At 43.0% G+C, this 22722-nt stretch overlaps 1 protein-coding gene across 1 annotated transcript in view; it reads right to left on the reverse strand.

The window, feature by feature from the left end:
- The window catches only part of tfg (trafficking from ER to golgi regulator), a 120868-nt gene extending 98801 nt beyond the window's left edge, over positions 1-22067 (reverse strand). Inside the window, exon 1 of the mRNA XM_072585417.1 lies at positions 21955-22067. The gene's annotated coding sequence lies outside the window, so the exon portion shown is untranslated. The remainder of the gene's footprint in view (positions 1-21954) is intronic.
- Positions 22068-22722: the final 655 nt, after the last annotated feature.

Genomic DNA, 22722 nt, shown 5'->3' on the forward strand with positions numbered 1-22722 from the left:
AAGTCCAAATTCACCCCACAAACGTATATGCGTGCAGGTGGGTCTGTGTGTGTGTGCCTGTCTGTGGACTGGGGGGTTGAGAGTGTGAGAGAGTGTGTATATGTGTGTACATGTGAGTGCAGAATGTCTTAAGTCAGTGAGGGGGTGCATGTGAGAGTGTGGGAGTGTCTCTCTCTGTAGGAGCGAGTGTGTGTGTCTGGGGTGGGGGTTGTGAGTGTCCGTGAGAGAGAGTGTATATGTGTGTGCATGAGTGTAGAGTGGTCAAAGTCTCTGAGAGGATGCATGTGAGTGTGGGGGGGAGTGTGTGTGTGGGAGTGTGTGAGTGTCTGCGTGTGTGTCTGGGTACATGTGTGTCCATGTGTGTGTGTCCGTGTATATAGAGTGCCTGTGTGTGTATGTAGGGGTGTGTATGTGTGCATAGTGCAATGGTGGTCACCTATAGTGTGACTTGTACCCAAGGTCCCGCTTGAGGCCCTCACTATGGGTATGGAACTTAGCTATCAGCCTTTGCTCGGCCACTTTTCACTGATGCCTGTCCCGAAGTCTGCCTTGGAGGATGGTTACCCGAAGGTCCGAGGTCGAATGTCCTGGACCACTGAAGTGTTCCCCAACTGGGAGGCAACACTCCTGTCTGCTGATTGTTGTGCGGTACCCATTCATCCGTTGCCGTAGCCTTTGCTCGGTTTCCCCAATGTACCATGCCTCTGGGCATCCTTGCCTGCAACATAAGATAGACAATGTTGGCTGAGTCACATGAGTACCTGCCATGTACATGGTGGGATCCATGTCCACACTCTCACATGTCTCCATGACAGGGTTCTATGGAGTTGTCCTGAAAGCCTGGCAGCTTGCTACGAACAACGATCTGTTTGAAATTTGGCAGTTGAGGGGATGGCTGTTTTAATATGTTTTGGGTGGAAGCTGGAAAAGTGTAGCATTGTGAGGTTGTCTGTGGGTTTGCGGTAGAGTGTGGTGCTGAGGTGTCCATCATTGATGGAGATGCCCATGTCCAAGAATGAGACAGATAGTAAAGAGTAGCCCATGATAAATTTGATGGTGGGATGAAACTTGCTGATATTACTGTGTAGTTCTATCAGTGACTCCTCGCCATGGGTCCAGAGGAAGAAAATGTCGTCAATGTACCTGGTGTATAGTGTTGGTTGGAGATCCTGCATAGAGAAGTCTTATTCAAACCTGTGCATGAAGATGTTGGCATATTGGGGTGCAAATTTGGTCCCCATAGCTGTTCCATGTGTTTGGATGGAAGAACTGGCTGTCAAAGGTGAAGACGTTGTGATCGAGGATAAAGTGGATGAGTTGTAGGATGGTGTTTGGAGATTGGCAGTTGTTGGTATTGAGTACAGTCATTGTGGGGGATTGTGGTGTAGAGTGTGGAAACGTCCATTGGTGATGAGGAATGTTCCTGGTTCGACTGGTTAGTGGGTGCTGAGTTTCTGTAAGAAATCCGTAGTGTCGTGACAGAAGCTGGGGATCCCCTGTACAATAGGTTTCATGATGCCTTCAACATAGCTGGAGAGATTCTCACACAGGGTCCCATTGCCTGATACAATGGGATGTCCTGGTATGTTGGCTTTGTGTACCTTTGGAAGGCGGTAGAAGTTGCCTACACGAGAAGTACATGGGATGAGGGAGCATCGGGAACTCTGAAGGACTGGATCCAAAGTCCTGATCAAAATGTTTAATTCACGGGTATGTTCTTTGGTCGGATCAGCTGGTAGTTGCGTGTAGTGTTCCTGGTTGTTTAGTTGTCGGTACACTTCCTTGCAGTAATCTGTTCTATTCTGAATGACGATGGCTCCTCCTTTATCTGCTGGTTTGATGACAATGTTGTGATTGGTTCTGAGAGCCTAGATGGCATTGCGTTGTAAACGGGTGATATTTTGCTCTACCTTGTTGTTGATGAATCTGACATTTATATATTTCCTGACGGTTTGAGCATACATGTCAAGCCCAGGGCAGCGGCCCTCCGGTGGGGTCCAAGTTGACACCTTCTTTGGTCGCTCCTCTACAGATCCCTGTGATGACTGTTCTAGTTCATCAGTGGGTTCATTGGGACTACTGCTGGCATCTTGAAATAATTCCCAGAGCTTCATTCGTCTGATGAACTCCTCAGTGTTTGCTGCAAGAACTCGCGGGTCCATTTTGGTGGTGGCACAGAAGTTGAGACCGCTGCTCAGGACTACAATCTCTTCCAGTCGAAGCTTGTGGTCCGATAAATTGATAATAGGCTTCCCCGCAGTGATAATGTTGTCTACTGTGGTGCCAGGTGGGATTTGCTACTACTGATGAGAATGCCAAGTTTCTCCAGTTTTTTTGTTCTTGATGTGCATACAAGTGGTGTGGTTTCGTCGCCTTGTCTGTTTCGCAATGTCGCGTAATTCTACTGCTGTATCCTGACACCAAACACCTTCACTATCTTATCTACCTGCAACTCTACTTTCAAGGAGTTATGAACCTGCATTCCAAGGTCTCTTTGTTGAGCAACTGCTGTTAAGTCCTGCTCTGACCGGCTTTTCCAAAATGCAACACCTCACATTTGTTTAAATTAAACTCCATCTGCTACTCTTCAGCCCATTGGCCCATCTGATCAAGATTAGATTCCCCACAGTGTGGAAACAGGCCATTCGGCCCAACAAGTCCACCCAGACCCATTTCCCTGACTAATGCACCTAACACTACGGGCAATTTAGGAGGAAACCCACACAAACACGGGGAGAATGTGCAAACTCCACAGAGACAGTCACCTGAGGGTGGAATCAAACCTGGGACCCTGGTACTGTGAGACAACAGTGCTAACCACTGAGCCACCATGCTGCCCCAAGATCCTGGGGTATTCGGAGGTAACCTTCTTTGCTGTCCACTACACCTCTAATTTTGGTGTCATCTTCAAATTTACTAACTATACCTATGTTCAAATCCAAATCATTTATATAAATGATGAAATGTAGTGGATCCAGCACCGATCCTGTTTCAACTAGGCCATCATTCATTCTTCTAAAGTCCACCATATAGGTTCAATTGTCAACAATTTATCATAAAACAACTGCACCGTCTCCAATGCAAACATATACTTCCTTAGGTCCAGTTACCAAACTGTACATAGTATTTCAGATATAGTCTCACTAAAACTGCGCAATTACATCATTTCCACCATTTCAAACCATTTCAAACCCATAAGGTGAAATAAAAGCAAACATGACTTTCATCTTTCAAGGTGCTTGCTACATCTGCCTGGAGTCCACACAATTATCTAAAAATTAAATGGATACTGCAATTGAAGGGTGGAAAGGATACAGTTTGCTCAAAGTATGGAGAAATCAAAGATAATGTTTGGGTCTGGTGACCTGTCCGCAGAACTGATAGAGTATCCAGTTCTGAGGAAGGGCACCCCAGACCCAAAAAGTTAACTTTGATTTCTGTGCACAGTTGCTACCAGATCCGCTGAGCTTTTCCAGCAAACTTCTGGTTTCGGTTCTTATTTATAGCATACACGATTCTTTTGATTTTTGTTCAAAATGTTGTCAGTTCCAGCACTAATCTTTTGTTTAAGAGTGTATGCGTACATTATAATCAGTTACTGAGTTGTAATACAAGGAAATTACCACCATACAACCTCAATTCAGGCAAATAATGACTAACAGATTAAATTGGAGAAGGAAATGAAAGTATGAGAGGAAGCTAGCTACAACTGTACAAAGGGATAACAAGACTTTCTACAGGTATAGAAAAAGTGAATGTTAGTTGCCTAAAGAATGAAGATGAGGAAGTAATAGTGAACAAAATGAACCAATAGTTAGCTTGCCTTTAATAGAGAAGATTAAAAAATCATTCCACTTATAGGTGTAAATCAGGCTGTGAAAGGAACTTAACAAAATTATGATCACAAGGGGAACTGTTCTAAGCAAACAAAAGAACTGCAGGCTGACAAGTCTCTGAGTCTCAATAGATTTCATCAGAGGATCTTAAAAGAGGTTGCTGGAAAATAACCATGAACATGCTATCCCTGCTACTTACAGCTGTCCACTTCCTCCTCGAAAAAAGGCCTGACCTATCCCCACCCACCACCATCCTTCTCCACCTCACTCCATCCATTCTCATTTAAACACCTTCCTTTCCTCCTCACTTCCTTCAGATCAATGGCGTTTACTGAGTACCCACATGGCCTCAGTCATACCCTTTGTGGGGTACATGGAACGTTTTGACTCCGGCCTTTCCTTCCTTGTCATCCATTTCCATATCTGGGAATAGACTGGTCACTGATAACCATTACAAATCCATAAGACATAGAAGCAGAATTAGGCATTTGGACCATTGTGTCTATTCCACCATTCAATCATGGCTGATACATTTCTCAAATCCACTATCCTGCCCTGATCCCCTTATCAACCCACAATTCTTTGCATCAATATATTTCACAGATTAGCCAGACGTTGGTTGATAAAATTCCTCCATATCCCAGTTCTGTAGGGTAGAATGGTCTATACATCCTCACACCCTGCTTCCTCTAAGGAGTCCTTTCCATTCTCCCAGTTTCTCAGTTTCTGTTGCACCTATTCTGACAATATCATCTTCCACATGAAAGCCTAAGACGTGTTCACCTTTTTTCTCAACTGAGAATTCCCCGGTACCAATGCCCTTAGCCCTGTCTGACCCACCTCCTGCACTTCCGTCCTCACTCCTTCCCTTTCACAACAATGGTAGGGTCCCCCTTGTACTCAGTTTCTGTCCCACCAGTCTCTCCAACCATAGGATCATAATCTGCCATTTATGCCATTTCCTGCAGGATGCCAACGCCAAACACATATTGCCCTCCCTTGTCAGTGTTCCACAGGGTCCATTCCCTCCAGGTCCACTCCTGCTCCACTTCTAATACCTACCCACATCCACATGGCACCTTCCTATGCAATCACAGAGATGCAACACTTGCCTGTTAACCTTCTCCCTCCTCACCATCCAAGGTCCCAGATAGACTGTTTAGGTGCATTCAATCTAACCCACTACTGTACATTCGCTGCTCATGTGGTCTTCTGTACACTGGGGAGATGACAGGCAGTCTGGCTGATTGCTTTATGGAACACCGCCAGCTCCTGTCATGAAGCAGGTTGCTTTCAGTACAGCCAACCTATTTTCAACCACTCATTGTCCCTGTTATCACCTATCTTTTTCCCCGCCTTGATATCCACAATCCCTTTGCCTGCCTATCCTTTTTCATTCCTCTCCTTCTGCACTCTGGTTCCATCTATTCACTCAGTCCATTCCCTCCCAATCTCTGTCACCAGCATAATTACCAACTTTTCCCAGTTTCTACTTCTGAAGAGGAGTTACTAGACTTGAAACTTTGACTTTGTTTTCCCTCCACAGATGTTGCCAGAACTGCCGAGTTTTGTCAGCAATTTGGTTGTTTCAGATCTGCAATATCCACTGGAATTCAAAAGAGTGAGAGATGACTTGTTTGAAGTATATACGATTCTGAACAGTCATAAAGATGTATAGCGCGGAAACAGACCCTTCGGTCCCAAACTAATCTAATCCCATTTGCTAGCACTTGGTCCATATCCCTCTAGACACTTCCTATTCATATATCCATCCAGGTGCCTTTTAAACGCTGCAATTGTACCTGCCTCCACCATTTCCTCTGGCAGCTTACTCCATACATGCATCACTCTCTGTGTGAAAATGTTGCTCCTTAGGGCCCTTTTATACCTTTCTCCTCTCACCCTAAACCTATGTCCTCTAGTTCTGGACTCCCACAGCCTAGCAAAAAAAAACTTTGTCTATTTATCTTGCCTTGACAAAATTGAATATTCTGGGTCAGTCCCGACTAGCGAGCACAGTTCTAAAACTCTCAGGACAGAGATGATTCTGCATATTCTTGCATTGTGTAACTTTGAAAATTTCAACCTCAGAAGGCAAAGGAGAGAGGGTAAAGTACTCTTTTTAAAAGGGAAACTGATAGATTCTTCTTAGGCAGGATTCTCAATGGTTATTGGGGGTAGATGGGAATTTGAATGGGAACAAGCAAGTCAGCCATGATCTTATTGAATCACAGAGCAGTTTTGAGGGATCGAATGGTCCACTGTCGCGATTTCAGGTGGTCATACGCAATCCTCATATACAAAACCAATGAAAAGTCTACATTTTTATTAATCTAAAGGGTGGCAGGGACCTATGTTTCATTCCTATAACCTATTATGCTTTTACAATCACCAAAGAGAATTCAAACAATATCAACTTGGTGTTAACAACATTCAGTGCTGTGAACTGTAACCAGTACCCAAGTACAGAAATATGGCAGCAATTCTTTAAAGCTAGTTTGCTATTTGGAAACTAGATGGTGCAGATACTTATCATTCACTATAATAGAGGGAACTGCAGATGCTGGAAATGAAACAAAAACAAAAACAGAAATTGGTTGAAAAAAATCAGCAGGTCTAGCAGCATCTGTGGAGACAAAGCAGAGTTAAAATTTCAGGTTCAGTGACCCTTCTTTAGAACTGGGCGAATTCAAAACAATACTGATTCAAACAGAAATAGAGAAAAGGTGGCTAAAAATAGAAATACAAGTGCAAATGACAGAAATTAGCAAAAGGCTGTTACTGTGTTCTACAAGGCCACCATTTCTTGTACAGATGACAGATTGTACAGACAAACTGAGATTTTTTGGTGTGCTACATTTTAATTCTATTTTCTTTATTGAACAACTAAATAACAAACAGTTTCTGTAATTGTGGATCAATGTCAAATCTTTTTCTACAAAGGCAATTTTTCTTTGGGTAGCTGATACCACATGGAATCGTTTGTCAAACACTTCCTGGATTATTCCTACGCTAAATTTGGTTATTCCAATGCTAAATTCAAATTAACACTTGGTGTTATGATCTTTGAGACGAGTAATGGGTTTAGTTTCCTTAAGAATCTAAAACCCCAGGTACTTAATAAAGATTGAAGCTGCATGTTTCAACTTAAATCAAAAGCATTTCACTACATTGAAAGCAAAGAACATGAATACTACTAAAGATGCTTGATTTTAAATTGTTGGTCATGTTGTCATTCCGTTTCTCTCCCCCCCCGGCCCACCTCCCAGTCGAAGCAAAACACTCAAACACTGTACAGTTTTACCTCTTTCATCTTTATTCTGGGCCCTGGAAGGAGAGAGAATGATCGCCCATTTGCAGAGACATGAGTTCTTGGTCTTCTCTGGAATAACAGTTTATTAATGAATTATATAGTCATTTTACAGGGAGGAGCATCCAGATAAGGCAATGTACATATTGATTGGGTGACCGTTACAATCAGTGAGTGCCAATAGTAAAGTTTAAGCCATCTGCTGTTACACAATGAATACTTTTTGCCTTGTTAAACTGACCTTACATACTGAGTGTTTCCAATATTGTTAAATGGATCTATATAATGAATCCTTTTCCACCTTGTTAACTCATTACCGTTGTTTCACAAAACTCAGAAATTAACTCCTTCCCTACCTGCTCATACTTAACATTGAGAATGTGCATTGGGTATGTTATAAGTGCAATGAACTCAGTGACTTATAATGGAGTCATAGAGATGTACAGCACGGAAATAGACCCTTTGGTCCATACCAACCAGATAACCCAACCGAATCTAGTCCCACTTGTCAGCACCTGGCCCATATCTCTCCAAACCCTTCCTAATCATATACCCATTCAAATGCCTTTTAGATGTTGCAATTGTAGCCTCCACCACTTCCTCTGACAGCTCATCCCATACATGTACCACACTCTGCATGGAAAAGTTGCCCCTTAGGTCTCTTTTATATCTTTCCCCTCTCAACCTAAACCTATGCCCTCTAGTTCTGGACTCCCCCAACCCCAGGGAAAAGACTTTGTCTATTTATCCTATCCATGTGCCTCATGATTTTATAACCCTCTATAAGGTCACCCCTCAGCCTCTGACGCTCCAAGGAAAACAGCCCTAGGCTATTCAACCTCTCCCTATAGCTCAAATCTTCTAACCCTGGCAACATCCTCGTAAATCTTTTCTGAACCCTTTCAAGTTTCACTACAGCTTTCTGAGAGGAAGGAGACCAGAGTTGCACACAATATTCTAACAGTGGCCTAACCAATGTCCTGTACAGCTGCAACATGACCTCCCAACTTCTGTACTCAATAATCTGACAAATAAAGGAAAGCATACCAAATGCCTTCTTCACTATCCTATCTACCTGCGACTCCACTTTCAAGGAGCTATGAACCTGCAATCCTAGGTCTCTTTGTTCAGCAACACTCCCCAGGATCTTACCATTAAGTATATAAGTCCTGCTAAGATTTGCTTTCCCAAAATGCAGCACCTCACATTTATCTAAATTAAACTCCCTTGTCACTTCTCAGCCCATTGCCCATCTGATCAAGATCCCGTTGTAATCTGAAATAACCTTCTTCGCTGTCCACTATACCTCCAATTTTGGTGTCATCTGCAAACCTACTAACCACACTAACTAACTAGTCAGAGGTCGACAACTTTTAAACAAGGTTGGCTCAACTTGCTCATACGGCCCAACATTCACAATTTAAACTAGTCCCATTTGTCAGTGTTTGGTCCATATCCCTCCATATCTATCTGTCCCATCCACATACCTGTGTGAATGTTTCTTGAATGACAAAATTGTACTTGCTTCCACCACTACCTCTGGCAGCCTGTTCCACACACTCACCATACTCTAAAAAAACTGCCCCTCTGGATCCTTCTGTATCTCCCCTCTCTCACCTTAAACCTATGCCCTCTAGATTTAGACTCCCCTATCATGGAGAAAAGCTGTCAGTTATCTACCTTTTCTATACCTTTCAAGATTTTATATACCTCTATATGGTCATCTCTCAGAATCCTATGCCCCAGGGAAAGATGTCCCAGCCTATCCAACCTCTCCTTCTAACTCAAACTTTGCAGGTAGAATCCTAGTAAATCTTTTCTGCACTCTTTCTAGTTTAATAGTACGTAGTATAGTACGGTGACCAGAACTGCAGGCAGTACTCCAACTGTGGTCTCACCAACATCTTGTACAGCTACAACAAAATGTCCCATTTCCTATACTCAATGCTGTGACTGATGAAAGCTAGCATGCCAAAGGCCATCTTCGCCACCCTGCATACCTGTGACTCCATTTTCAAGGAGCGGTGAACCTGTATCTCGAAATCTCTTCTATAATACTCCACAGGGTCCTACTGTTTTCTGTGTAAGTCCTGTCCTGGTTTGTTTTACCAAAATGCAACACTTTGCATTTACTAAATTAAACTCCATCTGTCATTCCTCAGCCCACTGGCCCAGTCAGTCAAGATCTTGTTGAATTCCCAGATTACCTCCTTCAATGTCCACTATACCACCAATCTTGTGTCATCCATAAACTTACTAACCATATCTCTAAATTCTCATCCAAATTATTTATATCAGTGACAAATAGCAGTGGACCAAGCACCAATGGTCACAAGCTTCCAGTCTGAAAAACAACCCTCCACCACCCTGTCTTCTACAGTCCAGCCACCTTTGTATCCAATTGTTTAGCTCTCCCTGGATCCCATGAGATTTAACATTACTCAACAATCTACCATCTGGTGCCCACTAAAGTCCATGTAAACAATGTCTACTGTATTGCGCTCATCCACTTTCTTGGACAATCCTCAAAAAACTCCAACAAATTTGTGAGATATGACTTGCCACACACGAAGCCATGCTGACTATCCTAAATGAGTCCTTGTTGCCTGTAGATTCTGTCTCTCAAAATCCCTTCTAACAATTCACCCACCACGCACGTTATGCTCCCATATGCTTCTCTCCAGCCTTTCTTAAATAATGGCACAACATTAGCCACCCTCTAGTCTATGGGCACTTCACCTGTGGCTGTTAATGATACAAATCTAAACAGAAATCCCTAAATCCATGTTTATATGCATCCTTTAAACTTACAGTCCAGGATTTTAATCAGATAACTATCAAAAAAATCAGAAAATTAATCAACTGATCTGAGTACAGCTTCAATAACAGTCAAGATGGTGGTAGGAGATAGTATAGTGGATTGACGCTGTTCTCTGCAGGAAAGAGCTCAAGTCCAGGCAGCTCAATTATCTGTCAGTTGCCAGAGGTCAGTACGTCTGCTCTAGGCGGAAGAGGAATTTGCAGTGAGGAGGAGAGGATCCAATGGTTATGGTCCATATCAGTATGAATGGTAAAGCAAAATCCTTTCTCAGTTCTACCAAAGGGAAGCTAGGAGTTAAATTAAATAGCAGAACTTCTAAGGTAACAATATCTGAGTTAGTACATGAACCATCTGAGAACTGGCATAGGATGAATGAGATCAGAGAAATAAATGTGTGGTTCCAAGTCTAATGTAAGAGAAGTGGGTTTCAGTTTGAGAGGCATTGGCTCCAGTTCAGAGGAAAATGGGATCTGAACTGATGGGGCAATCTACACGTGAACTGTGCTAGGACTGATGCTTCTGTAAACCACATACATAGGGTAAGTAGAGAAGAACATAGGAACTGGAGTAGTCCATTCAGCCTGTCGAGTATGTTCTAATATTCAATGAGGTCATGACTGATCTGTGGCCAAACCCCATATACTGTTATCCAAGATCACAATATCTTTGCTTAACAAAAGAATATGTATCTCAGATTTAAAATTAACTAATCTAGCATCCACTGCCATTTGTGTATGGGAATTCCAAACATCTAACAGCCTTTTTGTGTAGAAGCGCTTCCTAACATTTCTACTGAACAGTCTCACTGGCCCTAACTGTCAGACAATGCCACCTAGTTCTAAAACCCTCAAACAGTGGAAGTAGTTTACCTATCCTGGCTTTTCCTGTTAATATCTTGAAGACTTCAATAAGATCAACTCTTAACCTTGAAAATGCTAGAGAAAATCAACATAATTTCTATCATCTTTCCTCATAAATTAACCCTGAAGTCCAGGTCTCATTTCTATAAACCTATGCTGTTCTGCCTCCAAGGCCAATACATCCTTCCGAAGGTATAATGCCCAGACGGATTTAAACAAAACACGAAGGAGAGAAGGGATCAAACTCGATAGATGCAACACATCAAGACATAGAGTGGAAGCAGAAGAAGATAATACTAAAATGGAAAGTGAAGGTCTGATAATGGCAGAAAAAGAAAGCAAGAAAGAAAACACCCAAGAACGTATTAGCAAACAAGACTAGATGCAAATACAACAAAAAAAACTGAAGTCTTTGTTCCAAATGCCATTTGAGAACATGGTTGCAAGACGACAGAATTGGGTTCTGAATATTAAGAGGCAGATGACATTCAAGAATAGGTAGCAGGGTAAAGTGGGAGGCATAGCACTCTTAATCAAAGATGATAGTGATGTAATAGTCAGAGATGACCTTGGTTAAAGAGATCAGATGTAGAATCAGTTTTGGTGATGGTGAATAGCAGGAGGAAGTAATCACTTATGGGAGTGGTCTACAGACCTCCTAACAGTAACCATAATGTGGAACAAACCTTAGAAGAAATAATAATGGGTGCTTGTGATAGGGGGCAGCAACTGTTTTTATCTTAACCTACTGGGGGAAAAAAAAATCATAAAGCCTCAATGAGGAGTTGATAAAACACTCAAGATAATTTCTGAGAACAATAGATTCCCCAACTAACCAGGGAACAAGTTATGACAGACTTGGCATTGTGTAAAAACACCAGACTACAACAAAGACAAGGAACAAAGAAAATTACAGCTTGGAACAGGCCCTTCAGCCCACCAAGCCTGCGCCAATCCAGGTCCTCTATCTAAATCTGCCTCCTATTTTCTAAGGGTTTGTATCCCTTTTCTCCCTGCCCATTCATGTATCTGTCTAGACACATCTTAAATGACACTATCATGACCACCTCTACCACCTCCATTGACAGCACGTTCCAGGCACCCACCACCCTCTGCATAAAGAACTTTCCATGCATATCTACCCTAAACTTTTCTCCTCCCATTAAGAACTCATGACCCCTAGTAATTGAGTCCTCAACTCTGGGAAACAGTTTCTTGATATCCACCCAGTGTACCACTCATGATTTTGTAGGCCTCAATTAGGTCCCCCCTCAACCTTTGTCTTTCCAGTGAAAATAATCCTAATCTACTCGACCTCTCCTCATAGCTAATGCCCTCCATACACCAGGCAACATCCTGGTGAACCTCCTCTGCACTCTCTACCAAAAGGTTGTGGATGCTTTGGAATGTGGTGACCAGAAATGTATGCAGTATTCCAAACGTGGCTGAACCAAAGTCTTATACAACTGCAACATGACCTGCCAACTCATGTACCCAATACACCGTCCGATGAAGGAAAGCATGCCATATGCCTTCTTGATCACTCTATTGACCTATGTTGCCACCTTCAGGGAATAATGGACCTGAACATCCAGATCTCTCTGCACATCAATTTTCCCCAGGATCTTTCCATTTACTGTATAGTTCGCTCTTGAACTGGATCTTCCAAAATGCATCACCTCGCATTTGCCCAGATTGAGCTCCATCAGCCATTTCTCTGCCCAATTTTCCAATCTATCTATATTCTACTGCATTCTCCAACAGTCCCCTTCACTAACTGCTACTCCATCAATCTTAGTGCTAATGAGGCAACCTACACTTTCCTCCAAATCGTTTACGTATATCACAAACAACAGTGGTCCCAGCATGGATCCCTGTGGAACCCCACTGGTCACAGGTCTCCATTTTGAGAAACTCCCTTCCACTACTTCTCTCTATCTCCTGCTGCTCAGCCAGTTCTTTATCCACCCTAGCTAGAACACCCTGGACCCCGCGCAACTTCACCTTCTTCATCAGCCTAGCTTGGGGAGTCTTCCGAAATGCCTTGCTGCAAATAAATTAATGACCTCAGAGTTAAGGTAGCAGCAATCATAATATTACAGTCAAATTGTATATCCGGTTTGAAAGGGAGAAGCAGGTCGAAGACAAGTATTTTAAACTCAGTAAGGGCAAATTCATGGGTATGAAAGCTGACCTAGCTAAAATAAACTTACATTAGTCCAGGACATTGATCAGTAGAGAAGCAGCAGCACGCAGTTAAAAGGATGATTCAGAATACTCAAACGAAGTACATTTTTCTGAAGAAAAATTCCAAGGTGAGCTTAACTAAAGTAGTAAAGTATCAAAGTTAAGGAAAATGCACGCATACAGTTGCAAAATGAGGAGGAGCAGGTCAAAAGACATCAGAATACAAAGAAAGGGACAGAATGATTGAAAGGTTAGTCAGGACAAATAAATTACATGAGAACCTAGCAAGAAATGTAAAAGTTTCTATAGGTATCTAAAAAGGCAAAGAGCAAGAAAAGTGAGTCCATGAGAGGTTGAGGATGAGAGAGTTAATAGCAGATAATAAACAAATTGAAGATGAAATGAATAAATATTTTGTGTCTTCAATATAGAATATATAGTATACAGTAATACCTACAAATCAGGAGGTGGGAGGAACAATGGAACTTGCTGAAATAATAATAACTAGGGAAGTATTGTGGTGCAAATGGATAGAACTGCAGATTTAAAAGTCTCCAGGTCCTGACAGATCTCATCTTAGCATCTTAAAAGAAATAGTTAATGAGGTATTAGATACTCCAGTGTTAATTTTCAAAAATTTAATATACCAGAAAAGTTCCATCCAACTTAAAAGGAGCAAATATGTCTCAAAAAGGGAAGACGACAGTGACTGTGGAATTATTGTCCTGTTATTTTGACATCTGCTGTGGGGAAGATTTTAGAACCAATCATTAAGGAAGTTAGCAACTGGAAAAAAACTCAAGATGAAGGGAATGAAAACACAATGTCTAAATTTGCAGATGAGATAAAGATGATGGGAAAGTATGTTGTGAAGATGAAATAACGAGGATGCTGGGAGATACAAAGTGGTTGAACTCTGGCAGATAGAGAATGATGTGGGAAAATGTGAAGTTATTCACTTTTGTCAGGAAGAATAAAAAAGGTAGAGTATTATTCAAGTGCAGAATTGCAGACAAACTGAATAAAGGAATTAAGACAGCTAAAAGGGGTCATGAGATATCCTTAGTGAGCAAGGTTAAGGAAAGCCCCAAAGCCTTATATTCTTATATAAGGAGCAAAAGGGTAACTGGGGAAAGGGTTGGCCCACTCAAGGACAAAGGAGGAAAGATACGTGCGGAGTCAGAGAAAATGGGTAAGATTCTTAATGAATACTTTGCATCAGTATTCACTGAGGAGAGGGACATGGTGGATGTTGAGGTTAGGGATAGATCTGTGATTACTCGGAATCAAGTCAGCTTAAGGAGAGAGAAAGTGTTGGGTATTCTAAAAGGTATTAAGGCAGACAAGTCCCCAGGTCTGGATGGGATATATCCCAGGTAACTGAGGGAAGTGAATGGGAAATAGCTGGACTTTAACAGATATCGTTGCAGCATACTTGAACACAGGGGAGGTCCCAGAGGACTGGAGAATTGCTAATGTTGCCCCTTGTTTAAGGAGGGTAGCAGGGATAATCCAAATAATTACAGACCTGTGAGCCTGACATCAGTGGTAAGGAAGTTGCTGGAGAAGATAATGAGGATTACTATATATGGCCCTCAGGCTTGGAGGGCCAAAGGGTCTGTTCCTGGGCTGTAAATATACCAACTGAGAAAAAATGGGCCTATCAGTGATAAGCATCATGGTTTTGTGCAGGAAGGTCATGTCTTAAAAACCAAATAGAATTTTTTTGAAGAGGTGACAAAGTTGATTAATGAGGGAAGGGACGTAGATGTCATATACATGGACTTCAGTAAGCAGTTTGATAAGGTTTTCAACGGTAGACTGATGGAGAAGGTGAAGTCGCATGGGGTCGAGGGTGATCTAGCTAGATGGATAGAGAACTGCCTGGGCAACAGGAGACAGAGAGTAGTAGTGGAAGGGAACTTCTGAAAATGGAAACCTGTGACCAGTGGTGCCCCACAGGGATCCATGCTAGGACCACTGTTTTAAATGATTTGGAGGAAAGTGTAGGTTGCCTGAGTAGCAAGTTTTCAAATGACACCAAGATTGGTGGAGTAGCAGATAGTGAAGGGGACTGTCAGAGAATACAGCAGAATATAGATAGATTGGAAAGTTGGACAGAGAAATGGCAGATTAAGTTCAATCTGGGCAAATGCAAAGTGATGCATTTTGGAAGATCCAATTCAAGAGTGAACTATACAGTAAATGGAAACATCTTGGGGAAAACTGACATACAGAGAGATCTGGGTGTTCAGGTCCATTGTTCCCTGTAGGTGACAATGCAGGTCAGTAAAATGGTCAAGAAGGCTTTCCTTCATCGGACAGGGTACTGAATACGAGAGTTGGCAGGTCATGTTACAGTTGTCTATGACTTGGTTCAGTCACATTTGGAATACTGCATACAGTTCTGGTCACCACATTATCAAAAAGATGTGGATGCTTTGGAGAGAGTGCAGAGGAGGTTCACTAGGATGGTATGGAGGATGCTAGCTCTGAGGAGAGATTGAGTAGATTAGGATTATTTTCACTGAAAAAAAAGAGGTTACGGGGGGACCTGATTGAGGCCGACAAAATCATGAGTGGGAGACTGGGTGGATATTAAGAAACTGTTTCCCAGAGTTGAGGACTCAATTACTAGGGGTCACGAGTTCAAAGTGAGAGGGGACATGTTTAGGGAGATACGTGTGGAAAGTTCTTTCTGCAGAGGATGGCAGGTGCCTGGAACATGAAGCCAGCGGAGGCAGTTTGGATGGGAACGGTAGCATCATTTAAGATGTATCTAGACAGATACATGAATGGGAAGGGAGCAAAGGGATGTGGATCCTATGAAAATAGGCAGAAGGCTTAGATAGAGGATCTGGATCGGCGCAGGTTTGGAGGGCCGAAGGGCCTGTTCCTGTGCCGTAATTTTCTTTGTCCCTTATTGCCTAGAATGAGTGGATTGAGCAATCAGGAAAGTTTGGATAGTTTTGACTTCTACTTAGAGTGAGGGATCATTTGAATGAAGTATATAAAATCCTGAATAGTATTAACAAGGTGAATTTGGAAAAATTATGCACTCTTCTAGGTGAGTGTTGTAAAATTGGGAAACACCCTTTTAAGATAATAATGAAGGCAATTTTTATTCTCAAAGGGTTGCTCAGCTTTTAAACTCTCCATTACGAGGGGGCATAGCTTTAAATTAAGGGGTGGTAGGTATAGGACAGATAGATTAGATTAGATTAGATTACTTACAGTGTGGAAACAGGCCCTTCGGCCCAACAAATCCACACCGCCCCGCTGAAGCGCAACCCACCCATACCCCTAACCTAACACTGCAGGCAATTTAGCATGGCCAATTCACCTGACCTGCACATCTTTGGATGTTAGGGGTAGATTCTTTACTCAGCGAGACGTGAGTTCATGGAATGCCCTGCCAGTAGCAGTGGTGGACTCTCCTTCTTTATGGGCATTTAAACGGGCATTGGATAGGCATATGGAGGATAGTGGGCTAGTGAAGGTTAGGTGGGCTTGGATCGGCGCAACATCGAGGGCCAAAGGGCCTGTACTACACTGTATTCTTCTATGTTCTATGTTCTAGAAGACACAGGATGCATGGTCACTGAATATTTTTAAAGGTGGTGGTAGTCAGGATTCTTATTAGGCAAGGAAATAACAAGGTTAATGGGAACGTGGAACGCAGAAAACAAACAGGTCAGTCATGACATTATCAAACAGCAGAGCATGCTTGAAGGACACAAATGGTCTACATGCGCTCCTAATTCATACCTTCATATGTAATGCACTGAAAAGTCAGTCTTGATATCTGTGTTCAATCCCTGGAGTGGGCATTAGACCTCTGACTCAGATGAGAGTACTACCAACTGAGTCACGCCTGAAGTCGCGATCCTCCAGTTATTAAATGTCGTGTATATTCAGAGGACATTCCAAGCACCGCATAAAATGCAAGTTTGGTACTTCTCAAATAAATTACCATTCAAAAAACATATGAAAAATAACATCTGCTGAATGTATGGACCAACAACCTTGTAATCCCCTGAAACAAGATGAAGACTAGAAATCCTGACTTTCATCACAGCAACTCAACATGTTCACCCTATTTACTTCGGATTTCAACTTCAACCTCAATTTTCAGTCTGGAGATATATACACTATTAACATTTCAGTGGCTGATGTCATAGCGACGCGTTAGTTTTGAAGTTTGGCTGGAGTGGGGAAGGATGTGCATGTAGGGAGGAGATTAAAGTAAGGCTAGAGTGTTTAAACTTTGGCTCTGAATATTGAAAAGCCAACACTTTGAAATACAGAAAACTCACACCAATTTGTGACCATTTGTTTGACTGCACTGAAAGGACTAAAATGGCAAAGGTACTAAACCGTTTTTTATCTCTTGTTTTCACAGTGGAAGATAATAATTTCTTCACAAAAACTGAGTCAGAATCTGGCAGATGGAGTTTGATGTGGATGAATGCAAGGGTGTCTATTTTGGCCAGTAAAATAAAAGGGCAAATTATTATTTGAATGGGAAGTAGATACAAAGTGCATCAGTGCAGAGGGATCTAGCCGTCTTTGTGCATGAATTGCACAAAGCGGGTATGCCGATGTAGCGATTAATAACAAAGGCAAATGGAAAGTGGTTACAATTACATAACATGAGATCACACCTGGAATACTGTGTCCAGTTTTGGTCTCCTTAAGTTAAGGGTGGATGTGGTGGCACTGGAGGCAGTTCAGAGGAGGTTTACCAGATTGATTCCAGGGTTGAAAGGGCCGTCATATGAGGAATGGTTGAATAGCTTGGGCTTGTACTTGCTGAAGTTCAGAAGAGAGAGGGGGGTATCTGATTGAAGTAAACAATGCTAAAGGGGATTGACACGATGAATGTTGAATAGATGTTCCCCCTGTGGGATAGTCTCGAACAAGAGGGCATAGATATAGAGTGAGAGGAGGTAAATTCAAAACTGAGATGAGCAGGAACAGTTTCTGTGAATCTGTGGAACTCTGCCCCAGACTGCAGTGCAGGCAGAATCAATCAACAGATTCAATATAGAAATAGACATATTTTGATGCAAAACAAGATAAAGGATTATGGGGAGCAGGCAGGAAAGTGGAGTTGAGACCAGGATAAGATCAGCCATGATCATGTTAAATAGTGAGCATGCTCGACAGGCTGAATTGCCTACTCCCTCTCGTAATTCCTATGTTCCAACGCTCCTATGACTCATCTTGCCTCACTGAGGATTAAATCCAAAATCGCCATCTGTATCAATAACTTGGCATATATGGAAAAGTAATATAAATAGGTATTTAACAGTATAAATGGACTCCACTGTGCATGAAATACAGCCTAAAAGCTTGGGTATGACAATGAAATATTTCTGGATGGAAGAATTTTTGATATACACTGCATATACTCATCTCAGTTTTGTACAGAAAGGTACAGATTAAAACATGATGGTCAGTTCTTGACAACATGTGTGTCATACATAAATATTCATTTATCATCTGCGTCTGCTCTCTATTATGATTGCACACTATGCTCATCTGTACTAAAACATTATATCCTAACTTCAACAACACAATTCCAAAAATAACTCAAAGTCAAGGCAATATAATCAGTTGTTGTCTGATGAACTGCTGGGCTCTGAGGTAATTATTTATTTTTAACTATTTCAATATTGTGACCTAGATAGTACTTTTGTAATATTTCCAGAGAAAAGCTTCCTTTATTCATGCTAAATTTTTTTGTCCACAACTTTAGCAAGACGTTAAGTATTAATAAGTCTTAACACAGATTGGGAATATCTAACAACATCACTATCAATAATTCTAGGTACAAATGGACTATTGTTAAACTAGGAATCAAGTAATAAAATGGTGTGTACAAATGAACAATAGAGGATAGTGTATAAAACGAAATGAGAAACATGCCCCAAAATGCTGAGAAATATTCCAGTATAGTATTAAATTGTGAGTTTCTGGGAACACGTTCTCACCTCTCATTCACTATGACATCTGTACACTCATTCCCAAAAAAAATAAATCTGTACGTATAGTATGCTCAAATATACAATTACTACTATACTACTGAAGCTCTGAGTCATGTACAGCTTTTGCAAAGAGTCAAAGTGAAAGTTAGAATTGGTAATTCTGGAATATTTAGTATTCTGCTCAATAGCAAACAATAAAAACATTGGACTCAAAGAACGGGGCTAACGTCAACCCAAATGCATTTCAGAGGGATGCATGTGGCATGAACATAGGACAACTGACCCAAATTCAAACTGATTTGACTCCTCATGCTCCTTCAATTCACCTAATCCTCCATTATCAAAGCTTCACCAAATGTCCAAAATTGACCATCGTGTGAGTTTGTTTTTAATCGGACCGATCCCTTCCAGAAGCAGTATAACCAAGGAAGTGAAATGCAATTTTATGACAATCTACGCATAAAATGTTCTCTTATACTTGCATAACCATTTTAAGTTAATAGTTTAAACAGCCTGGATGTAAGCTTGCCCGCTGAGCTGGAAGGTTAGTTTCCAGATGTTTTGTCACCATACTAGGTAATAGTGAGCCTCTGGATGAAGCACTGGTGGCGTAGCCCAGTTTCTATTTTTATGTTTGTGTTTCCTTGGGTTGATGATGTCATTTCATGTGGTGACATCATTTCCTATGGTGATGTCATCTCCTGTTCTTTTGTGTTTGTTGATAGAGTTCCAGTTTGAATGCCATGTTCCTCATCCAAACAAGCAAAACACATCCAGAAGCCCTAGCTACTCTCCTCTACATCAAAGACATCTCGGAACCGACAGCCAGACTACTCAGACCTCTTGGTATCATGGTAGCCCACAAACCTGCCAACAGACTAAAACAGCAGCTAATGTACTTGAAAGACCCCATATAGACAACAAGCAAAACTAATGTCATTTACAAAATTCCTTGCAAGAACTGTAACAAACACTACATTGAACAAACAGACAGAAAACTAGCCACCAGGATACATGAATATCAACTAACCACAAAAAGACATGACCCACTCTCACTAGTATCCTGACAAATGGATGAGGAAGGACACCACCAACTGGGAAACACATCCATCCTTGGACAAGCCAAACAGAGACATGCATGAGAATTCATAGAAGCATGGCATTCCAACCAGAACTCTATCCACACACACATTGACTTAAATCCCATTTACCATCCTCTGAGAAAAAGAACAGGAATTGACATCATAATGAAAAATGACATTGCCACAGGAACTGACATCACCAACCCAAGAAAACTCAAACACATAAATAGAAAGCAGGCTACACCACCAGTGCTTTATCCAGAGGCTCACTGAAGATATTACCAAGCATGGTGACAAAACATCTGAAAACAAACCTTCTAGCTCAGCGAGCAAATCTACATCCAGAACCTCAAACTGTGCTACAAATCTTTTCAAAACTCGCTAAGTTCAAAGAGCTTGCTGATAGAAAATCATCTCATCAGGTAGAAGTTGCTGTTACTGGAGAATCATTATTTGACTGAAAAAAATATTTGTTTCCTCAATTACAGATACATTTATTTATTTAATGTTTTTGTTAATTACTCAAACCTTCCCACTTAGCAGCAGGCTCCCTGTTTTCCACACAATCACTTTTATACCAAACTCATCCCAAAAATCATTCCTCCATAAATCACATCAAACGTCCCAAAATCATTACCATGATAAACCCCCCACTAAGTTCAGCACAAACCCTCCACTAAGTACCAGTCCAAAAGCTTACACAGACCCATCCATCACATCTGCGAAACCGTCTCAGAACCCACTCCATCCAATAGTCCCAACAAAAGCCCCCTCCCTCATTAGCCTCCCCCTCACATCCCCCTCCCCCATCAGCCTCCTACCCACATCCCCTCCCCCTCACATCCCCCTCCCCCGTCAGCCTCCTACCCACATCCCCTCCGCAGTTAGCCTCCCCCAGTCTCCCTCCCATTAGCCAACCCCCACATCCCCCTCCCCCATCAGCCTCCTACCCACATCCCCCTCCCCCCCCACATCCCCCTCCCCCATCAGCCTCCTACCCACATCCCCCTCCCCCATCGGCCTCCTACCCACATCCCCCTCCCCCATCGGCCTCCTACCCACATCCCCCTCCCCCCCCACATCCCCCTCCCCCCCCACATCCCCCTCCCCCATCAGCCTCCTACCCACATCCCCCTCCCCCCCCAGCCTCCTACCCACATCCCCCTCCCCCCCCACATCCCCCTCCCCCCCCCACATCCCCCTCCCCCATCAGCCTCCTACCCACATCCCCCCCCCAATTAGCCTCCCCCCCCCCACATCCCCCTCCCCCAATTAGCCTCCCCCCCCACATCCCCCTCCCCCCCCACCCCCCTCCCCCCCCCACCCCCCTCCCCCCCCCACATCCCCCTCCCCCCCCACCCCCCTCCCCCCCCCACATCCCCCTCCCCCCCCCACATCCCCCTCCCCCATCAGCCTCCCCCCCCACATCCCCCTCCCCCCCCCACATCCCCCCCCCAATTAGCCTCCCCCTCACACCCCCCTCCCCCATTAGCCTCCCTCCTCCCCCCTCTCTCTCTGAAGACGCCTGTGTTACTAAACCGGGACTAATTTACTTCCTGCCCGTTCGCTCGCATCCCCCACCCCCAACCCCCTCCATAGGAAGCCACCCTCTTCCCCCCCGCCACACCCTGAACCCGGGCTCTCTCTGGACCCGGAAAGGTGGGAACGAGCGGCTCCGACAGGGAAAGGAAGACCCGAGGGGGCCGGCCTGGGAGTAGGCCCGGGGCCCGCTCCCCACTTGGAGCGGCCTCTTTCCCCCTTTCACCGCTCACAACGCTGCAGCTCTGCGCAATGTGTGTATATATATATATATGTGTGTGTGTGTGTGTGTGTGTGTGTGTGTGAGAGAGAGAGAGAGAGATACAAACCTCTGGCTGTGTGTGTGTTTTTCTGAAGCCTGCTCGGTACCTGCTCCTAGAGACGGGAACTCCTGCTCCTGCCGTCCCTCCTCTCCCGGGCCTGCCGTCTCTGGACGTGGCAAAACGCAGCGAGCATGCGCACCCACACACGAAGGTTGGCATTTCCCTCCCTGCGTTTATCACTTTGCCTTTTTAACATTTCTCAGGAAGTCTGTTCATCTGAAGAACTTCTGCTCTGTAAACAAAAAAAGATTCTTTATTGAATGGGGCTAATAGAAAATAAGATCAGGCCATTCGGCTCTTGCAGCCTGTTCTATCATTCTGGCTGATCATTCCAACTCAGGATCTTTTCCCCACTTCCTTCACATAGCCATAAGAACTACATTTCACTCCATCTTGCCAACAATTAATGTTTTGGCCTCAATTGCTTTCTGTAGCAGGGAATGTCTCACTACTCCAGGGTACAAATTTTTATCTCATCTCAGTCCTAAAGGGTCTACCCTATATCCTTTAACTATGATCTCTGATCCTGGACTCCCTGATCATCAAAAGCGTGCTGCATTTATGAAGAAGATGTACAGCACAGAAATAGACCCTTTCATGCCGACCAGAAATCCTAAATAGATCTACTTAAAAATCACACAACACCAGGTTATAGTCCAACAGGTTTATTTGGAAGCACTAGCTTTCGGAGTGATGCCCCTTTATCAGGTGATTGTGGAGAATAAGATCCTGATCACAGAATTTATAGCTGAAGAAGTCCAGTGTCATGGAGAT

Source organism: Chiloscyllium punctatum, chromosome 15 (genome assembly GCF_047496795.1).
Source record: "Chiloscyllium punctatum isolate Juve2018m chromosome 15, sChiPun1.3, whole genome shotgun sequence".
Classification (NCBI taxonomy): domain Eukaryota; kingdom Metazoa; phylum Chordata; class Chondrichthyes; order Orectolobiformes; family Hemiscylliidae; genus Chiloscyllium; species Chiloscyllium punctatum.